Here is an 8,461-nt window from a genome sequence, read left to right as displayed (position 1 = left end):
ACCCAGCCAGCTTCTTTGAGACTCTTCATGGGCTTTGGGGGTCTATAAAGTACACACTAATATACCCATACTTCAAAAGCAATAAGGCAAATAGTATAACCATTTACAAAAGTTACAATGGTAGTGTAGGCATGCATAGTATAATTTAGTTACAAAGTGTGGTACTGTTTCTGCTACATAACCATATTAACTGCTTCTCACCTACATAATTATATATATCCAGCCGAGTTTCAGTTGAACACAAAACCGTCCTTGTACCACCGCCTGTAGTTGGCAATAGCTCTTAGAAAGCAGTTTTAATTCTGCTGTAGAAATTATCCTTGAACTGAAAACAGGTGCGCGGTCCCATGTGCAGTTATTAGATGCTGTCATATTTGTGACGAGCTTTCTCCAACTTCTGGGTCACTTTTTGGAAAAATATTGTTGTAAAAAATGCTGCATCTGTGATTTAAAGTCTCTTACTCCAATTTGATGGAAGTGATGAATCTCGGCCAACGTGGCAAAGGAACTAGTGTTACAGCGGTCTTGAATGCCATTGGCATTTTGGACCTCCATCTTCCCTTCTTCCACGTGTTGTCTACTCTCCTTTACTTTGGTAAGAGCTTCTTTCTGAACATGGATGATGTCTGGGAAATTGGCCAGGTGCCCTTGATACAGTGCTAACAGGTCCATGACTGGGTACAGGTCCTGCCTGGGCTACTCAGCGAAGAGTTCACCGATGGCATCATAGGCGACTCCAGTAAAGGCAATGGCCTTATTCAGACTCACGGAGAAGGTCTGCTGATCCAGCTCAAAGGCTTGGCTGAGGCTCGGGAAGGACTGGCCCACCTTCTGATACTCATTCTTGAAGCCAGTCACCTGTTTGTGCGCAAACTCCTTGGCAGTGTGGTTGAGCTGCAACGGCTGTCCGCTGTCGTCCATCATCTTGGTGAAGCATTTGAAGCCATCGATCTTGCTTTCCACCTCCTGCAGGTCTAGGGCAGCGGCAGGTGGTGTGCTCAGAGTGAGGAAGAGGTTGGAGCCCACCATCTCATCCTTCTCAGCCTTCTGCTGTTTCCAGGCCTTCTCATCAGTGCTGCTGGGGCAGGTCAGGAAATGCTGGAAGACGTCCCACTGGGCTGGCCATGTGGTTCATCCACCAGATCAGACCCTTCCTGTGCTTTCTCTGCCAGGCGTGCATACAGCCAGTAGAAGTGCTTATAGCGCCTGTGCACAGGCACCTGGGTATGCGTGGGGACCAGCTTGTAAGAGATGTAGCTCTTCATACCCTTGAACTTGGTCTGCTTGGTGGGGTCGTCGATGGTGCACTGGAAGGGGTAGGGATTCTCCTGACACTCGGGGCCATAGGGATCCAGCACCATGCACAGCTTGTCGCCATCCTTAATGAAGCCTGATGCCTCTTCCAGCACGAAGGCCTCCCCGCCCTACTTGAGGAAGGTGGAGAAGCTAGTGAGGTTGTGTCTCACCATGGCCGGAGCTCTTAGCTCCAGAAGCTTGGTGCAGCGTTGCAGCGGGGATGCCAAGACGCCGCGGAAGCCCAGCGACAGGTGCGAGCCTGTGGATAGGCGGTAGCGGCCCGGCGCGCCACCGCCTGCTGTTAAGGTCCTGGTACGCGACGCTGCCCAACGCGCCTGGCTTATCTGCCACCGTGGAGCTATCCTCCTGCTCATCGTTCCAGTCATCGTCGCTGCCAAGGCAGGCCTGGTAAGCACCGTAGAGCTGCTGAGGCGACCGCTGCGGGGCGCCCCCTCCGTAGGGAAAGCCAGTGCCGGGCGGCTGGAAGGAACCCGGCGACACTTGCCGCTGCAGCAGCGGCTGGAAGGCAGCAGGCGGCACGGCAGGCAGAGGCTGGAACCACCCGGCCGCATGTGGGCATAGCGGGCTGGAGCTCTCAGACGGCCGGGGGCCAGACTCCAGCACATGGATCACGTGCACGTACGAGGCGGGAAAGAGACAGTGGTGGCTGTGGCCATTCATCCCTTCCAGCCAGCCCTCGATGTACTGCTGACTGCACAAGCTCAACACCTCCTGCTCCCGCAGGAAGCACGGACCTAAATGCATGAAATGCTTTTGACTACTGAGTTCACAATTGCTTTTAATATATCCTGTTTTTCCCCTCCAATTAAACTGAGATGCATTATATGTATTTGTACATGTTCAAGCTTTTCTCTGTTCTGTGGAGAAGACATGAAGGCACAACTCCACTTACTTTCTCGTCCTAGCACTCCTCAATATTCAGCAGTGTTAAGAAAGACTCTAAATGGGTGTTCCTTCTGCCTCTGTTTTAATCTTTGCCTCCCTATTCCCTGCCAAGGGTATTCTTGTTCCCCTTTTAAAGAAGGAGTGAAGCATTCACATTTTGATCATCTGTCTTGAGTTTCATGTGTTCTGTGCATCTAGGATAATTCAAGCATTTGGGCTAATAGCCACTTATCAATGAGTGCATAACGTGTGTTTTTCTGTGATTGGGTTACCTCACTCAGGATGATATTTTCCAGTTCCCTCCATTTGTCTATGAATTTCATAAAGTCATTGTTTTTGATAGCTGAGTAATATTCATGTGGTCCATACATATACAGCCACCCAATTAGACAAGATGGATGAAGCAAAGAAGTGCAGGCTGACAGGAACTGGATGTAGATCTCTCCTGAGAGACATAGCCAGAATACAGCAAATACATAGGCAAATGCCAGCAGCAAACCACTGAACTGAGAACGGGACCCCTGTTGAAGGAATCAGAGAAAGGACTTGAAGAGCTTGAAGGGGCTTGAGACCCCATATGAACAACAATGCCAAACAACCAGAGCTTCCAGGGACTAAGCCACTACCCAAAGACTAAACATGGAGTGACCCTGGACTCTAACCTCATAGGTAGCAATGACTAGCCTAGTAAGAGTACCAGTGGAAGGGGAAGCCCTTGGTCCTGCCAAGGCTGGACACCCAGTGAAAGGGATTCTTGGGGGGAGGGCAGTAATGGGGGTAGAATGGGGAGGGGAACACCCATATAGAAGGGGAGGGGAAGGGGTTAGGGGGATGTTGGCCTGGAAACCAGGAAAGGAAATAGCAATCGAAATGTAAATAAGAAATACTCAAGTTAATAAAGAAAAAACGGGAAAAAAAAGAAACAACAACAACAACAACAACAAAAAGACTCTAAAGTGCTTTTGAAGAGAGAGGTCTTGATGTACAATGGAAGTTGATGAAGTTCAACTTCATACATTTTGTATAGCAAAAGGAGAGAAAAAAGAAGCATATATAACAATTAAATGGATATAATTCCTGAGTAGTCTTAAAGCAGTCCCAATATCCAAACTCTTAATACTGAGAAATGTTCAATATTATTGCAGGAAGCCCCATTTATATATTCACCAGGACTTACAACACAGAGGTGAACATATATACATCTGCGGGAGGAAGAACTCTCAAGGTTACTGTGCATGACCAAAGAAAACATAGTTGAGATGACATCAACCTCATGGGAGAATCCTGATGTGTTATGTAAGCCTTGACATTATCTCCTCTTGGTTAACTTGTGCTTGGCTATTGAAGTGTCTAATGGTCATATATTACATGTTAATAAAGTCCACCTTAAACATCCAGATGTCAGTAATAAGAAAGACTTTCTAAGAGAATGAAATAGAAGATTTCATTAATAACAAAGTTTCAAAATTAAAAGTCTCAGATTTTGATGATGAGAATCTTAGAAAAAGACACAAAATTAAAATGTGTAGCATGTTGTCTTATGCGTTGTATTTGCTCAATAAAAGTCAACCATGATGATTATGACAGTTGATGGTATCTTTGCTTTCTAAGAAGCAAATCTATCCAATCCATTGCTCAAATTCTCTTTAGCCCCCACTATTTAAATTTCTAAGACAAAAGAATAAGAATTATTCAATAAATACCAATTATATTCTGCGTGATTGTCATCAATATTCATAACTGCTGACAAGTGATAATTTCTGCTCTTGTACAAACAGCCTTCTCCATAACTAGATACATAAGTAGCAAATTTTTCTGGTGGAATGTGTGCTGTGTGAGCCGTGAGTATAAACAATGCTGCACATTAAAGTGGTCAGGGAGCAAGGCATTTGGGTGTAGAGACTGTTAGAAATGCCTCCTTGAAAAGAAGACACCCAAGTCCAATGCAGGTTCAAGAGTCCAACAGAGAAAGGTCTGAAGATTAGGGAAATATAAAATGAGGATACTTAATAATTTTGCTGATTGATATTTATTTCAGAATCCTCAACCTTGTTTTCTCTATGTGGGCTTATGTGTCTGTATATATTCTATTTTTCTTGGGCCCCTTTCTCTCTATTTATCTGTTTTGTCCTATGCTGACATGTTAATTTTCTTCTATATCATAACATATCATAGTATAATTTCTTAGAAGTTAGTTTTATAGTGAGAGATAAAAAGGGTCATGGTGGTGGGTGGATCTGGATGGGGGAGAATGTGTGAGGGGAATTTGGTAGGATAGAGGGCAAAGAAATAGTAATTAGTATAAATGAGAAAAAATTTTAAACAATAAAAGAAAAACAACAAAAAGAAGCCTTCTTTAATATTTGTTTACATAGCAACAGATCATTTATGACACACAAGCTATAGTTTTTACAACTTCATTAAAGATTTAGCAAATATTCTGGTAGAACATTGTTGAATAATTTAAAAGCAATCTAGTGAAGTCTAGCCATGACCAGTGTTAGGTTGAACTGTTGTAAGCACAATTTTCTAAGGGCACATGGTCATATGACTGCAGTTAGATACTGGAAAACGAGTGAAAGGAAAGAAAACAGTTATCAAAGGAACACTTAGAAAAGTTTAGGTACTTCACACCTGACGAGTTATTGCTCTCTGGCTTTCAAGCAGGCATAGACTCCCGTTAAAGCACAGGCAGGGAATGGCAATGCTGAAGTCAAATAGGATTTGGATGGAAAGAAAGATAAGGTCTTTGAGTTATCATCATACAGTTTTGCTTGTCTCCTGTTTTCTGAAATGCCTCCAGCTGCATCTTCCTGAGGACTCAGGGTTGCAAGAGACTTGAAAAAAACCCCTAAATTTAGAGCTTCTTTCTCATCTACCTCCTTCCCTGTAGTTGTAATTATGTACTTTCACTCACTTGTTTTGATCCCTTGCCAGCCTTCCACTTAATACTTTCTTCTTTTGAGCTATTCTTTCCTCTCTTTCGTTCAGGCCCATCATCTTCCAGTTCTCTTTTAGATTCTGTTTCCACACTATGCAGAGAAAGGGCAGGAGAGATGTCACTGGGTAGATATTGAAAATGGCCTTCCTGTAGCTGAGGTTCTGTTTGTGAAGATATTATCAGTGCAATAGAATTCAGTTTCCTTTAGGTATTGAACAGTGAATACAGAGCTTTTATTGATTGTGGTTGTGACATAGACACAGAGTGTGCTATAGCAGGAAGTGAAAGTAATGGAGAAACTTAGTTGAGGTCGGTAGCTTGGGTAGTGACACCTCTCTGTTCACAGTGTCTCCTTTCAGGACTAGTACCTTGGGAGATTCTGTGTTTTGTTAAGGACAGAAGAACTAGGAAAATGATAAAGAGTGCTGAGCAAAATTGTCACATTAAGTAATGATTTCAGTTCACACAGATATATCAGCAAGGACTATGTTCTCAGTGCAGGTCAGAGTTCTGAAGGTGAGATAATTTTTCAAACCATCCCAAAATTGGACACTGACATAACTGATGGTATTTTTTTCTGATACTTAATACTAAAAGCCCTGCCTACCTCTCAGGGTGATGGTAAAGGACCAACTGATATGATCTATATGCAAACACACATTGAATATTTCAAAGTACACATCACTATTGCTTCATATATTTCTCAGCATTCATATTCTGTCAAGTTCTATAAAATTCCACATGTTTCACCAGTGACTATGATCTGTCTTACCATGTCTTAGAGATTTGTCAAAGAGAACTTCAAATCAATTTCCCTTAAGAATATTGATGCAAAAATACTCAATAAAATCCTCAAAAACTTGATCCATCATGATCAAGTAGGCTTCATCTGAGGATGCAGAGATGGTTCAATATATGGAACTCCATCAACATAACCCACTATATAAACAAACTCAAAGAAAAGAACCACATGATCATCTCATTCAACACGTCATTTCTCATAGAGAAAACACTGGATAAAATTTAACACCCCTTCATGATAAAAGTCTTGGAAAGATCAGGAATTCAAGGCCCATATCTAAATATAGTAAAAGCAATATACAGCAAACCAGTAGCGAACATTAAACTAAATGGAGAGAAACTTGAAGCAATCCCACTAAAATCAGGGACTAGACAAGGCTACCCACTCTCTCCCTATCTATTCAATATAGTACTCAGTCTTAGCCAGAGCAAGCAGACAACAAAAGGATGTCAAAGGGATACAAATTGGAAAGGAAGAAGTCAAAATATCACTATTTTAAGATGATATGATAGTATACTTGTGACCCCAAACGGTCCACCAGAGAACTACTAAGCCTGCTAAACAACTTCAGCAAAATGCCTAGGTATAAAATTAACTCAAACAAATAAGTAGTTTTCCTCTACTCAAAGAATATACAGGCTGAGACAGAAATTAAGGCAATGACATCCTTCTCAATAGTCATAAATAATATAAAATGCCTCAGTATGTCTCTAATCAAAAAAGTGAAAGATCTGTATGATAAGAACTTCAAGTCTCTGAAGAAAGGAATTGAAGATCTCAGAAAATAGAAAAGAGCCCCCATACTCATGAATTGGCAGGATTAAAGTGGTCAAAATGTGCATCTTACCAAAAGCAATCTTCAGATTCAGTGCAATCCCCTTCAAACTTCCTACTATTATTGTGTGAGGTGCAATGTGTGCTTTGAGCTTTAGTAAGGTTCCTTTCATGTATGTAGGTGCCCTTGTATTTGGAGCATAGATATTTAGGATTGAGAGTTCATCTTGGTGAATTTTTCCTTTGATGAATATGAAATGTCCTTCCTTATCTTTTTTGATGACTTTTAGTTGAAAATTGATTTTATTTTATATTAGAATGGCTACTCCAGCTTGCTTCTTCAGATCATTTGCTTGGAAAGTTGTTTTCCAGCCTTTCAGTCTGAGTTAGTATCTGTCTTTGTCTCTGAGGTGTGTTTCCTGTAGGCAGCAGAATGCAGGGTCCTCATTGCGTATCCAGTTTGTTAATCTATGTCTTTTTATTGGGGGAACTGAGTCCATTGACATTGAGAGATATTAAGGAATAGACATTGTTGCTTCCTGTTATATTCATATTTGGATGTGAGATTATGTTTGTGTACTTTTCTTCTCTTTGTTTTTTTGCCAAGATGATTAGTTTCTTGCCTCTTCTTGGGTATAGCTTGCCTCCTTATGTTGTGCTTTACCATTTATTATCCTGTGTAGTGCTGGATTTGTAGAAAGATATTGTGTAAATTTGGTTTTGTCATGGAATATCTTGGTTTTTCCATCTATGTTAATTGAGAGTTTTGCAGGATACAGTAGCCTGGGCTGGCATTTTTGTTCTCTTGGGGTCTGTATGACCTCTGCCCAGGATCTTCTGGCTTTCATAGTCTCTGGTGAGAAGTCTGGTGTGATTCTGATATGTCTGCCTTTATATGTTACTTGACCTTTTTCCCTTACTGCTTTTAATATTCTTTCTTTATTTTGTGAATTTGGAGTTTTGACTATTATATGACAGGAGGATTTTCTTTTCTGGTCCAATCTATTTGGAGTTCTGTAGGCTTCTTGTATGTTTATGGGCATCTTTTTCTTTATGTTAGGGAAGTTTTCTTCTATGATTTTGTTGAAGATATTTGCTGGTCCTTTGAGCTGGGAGTCTTCACTCTCTTCTATACCTATTATCCTTAGGTTTGATCTTCTCATTGAGTCCTGGATTTCCTGTATGTTTTGGGCCAGTAGCTTTTTCCATTTTACATTATCTTTGACAGTTGTGTCGATGATTTGTGTGGAATCTTCTGCTCCTGAGATTCTCTCTTCTATCTCTTGTATTCTGTTGGTGATGCTTGTATCTGTGGCTTCTTGTCTTTTCCTTTGGTTTTCTATATCCAGGGTTGTTTCCCTTTGTGCTTTCTTTATTGCTTCTATTTCCATTTTTAATTCTTTCAACTGTTTGATTGTGTTTTCCTGGAATTCTTTCAGGGATTTTTGTGATTCCTCTCTATAGGCTTCTACTTGTTTATTTATGTTTTCCTGCGTTTCTCCAAGGCAGTTCTTTATGTCTTTCTTGAAGTCCCCAATCATCATGATCAAATGTGATTTAAAATCTAGGTCTTGCTTTTCCAGTGTGTTTGGATATTCAGTGTTTGCTTTGGTGGGAGAATTGGGCTCCGATGATGCCATGTAGTCTTGGTTTCTGTTGCTTTCTTTCCTGCGCTTGCCTCTCGACATCAGGTTGTCTCTGGTGTTACCTTGTTCTGCTATTTCTGACAGTGGCTAGAACGT

The 8,461-nt window shown here is 41.4% G+C and overlaps 1 pseudogene; it reads right to left on the bottom strand.

The window, feature by feature from the left end:
- Nucleotides 1–358: 358 nt before the first annotated feature.
- On the bottom strand, nucleotides 359–2,061 carry LOC116893196 (annotated as a pseudogene).
- Between the last annotated feature and the right edge of the window lie 6,400 nt (nucleotides 2,062–8,461).

The sequence above is a fragment of the Rattus rattus genome, chromosome 2, assembly GCF_011064425.1.
Source record: "Rattus rattus isolate New Zealand chromosome 2, Rrattus_CSIRO_v1, whole genome shotgun sequence".
NCBI lineage: Eukaryota > Metazoa > Chordata > Mammalia > Rodentia > Muridae > Rattus > Rattus rattus.
Note: the sequence above shows the minus strand (reverse complement) of the source record. Positions and strands in the feature narration are given on the sequence as shown.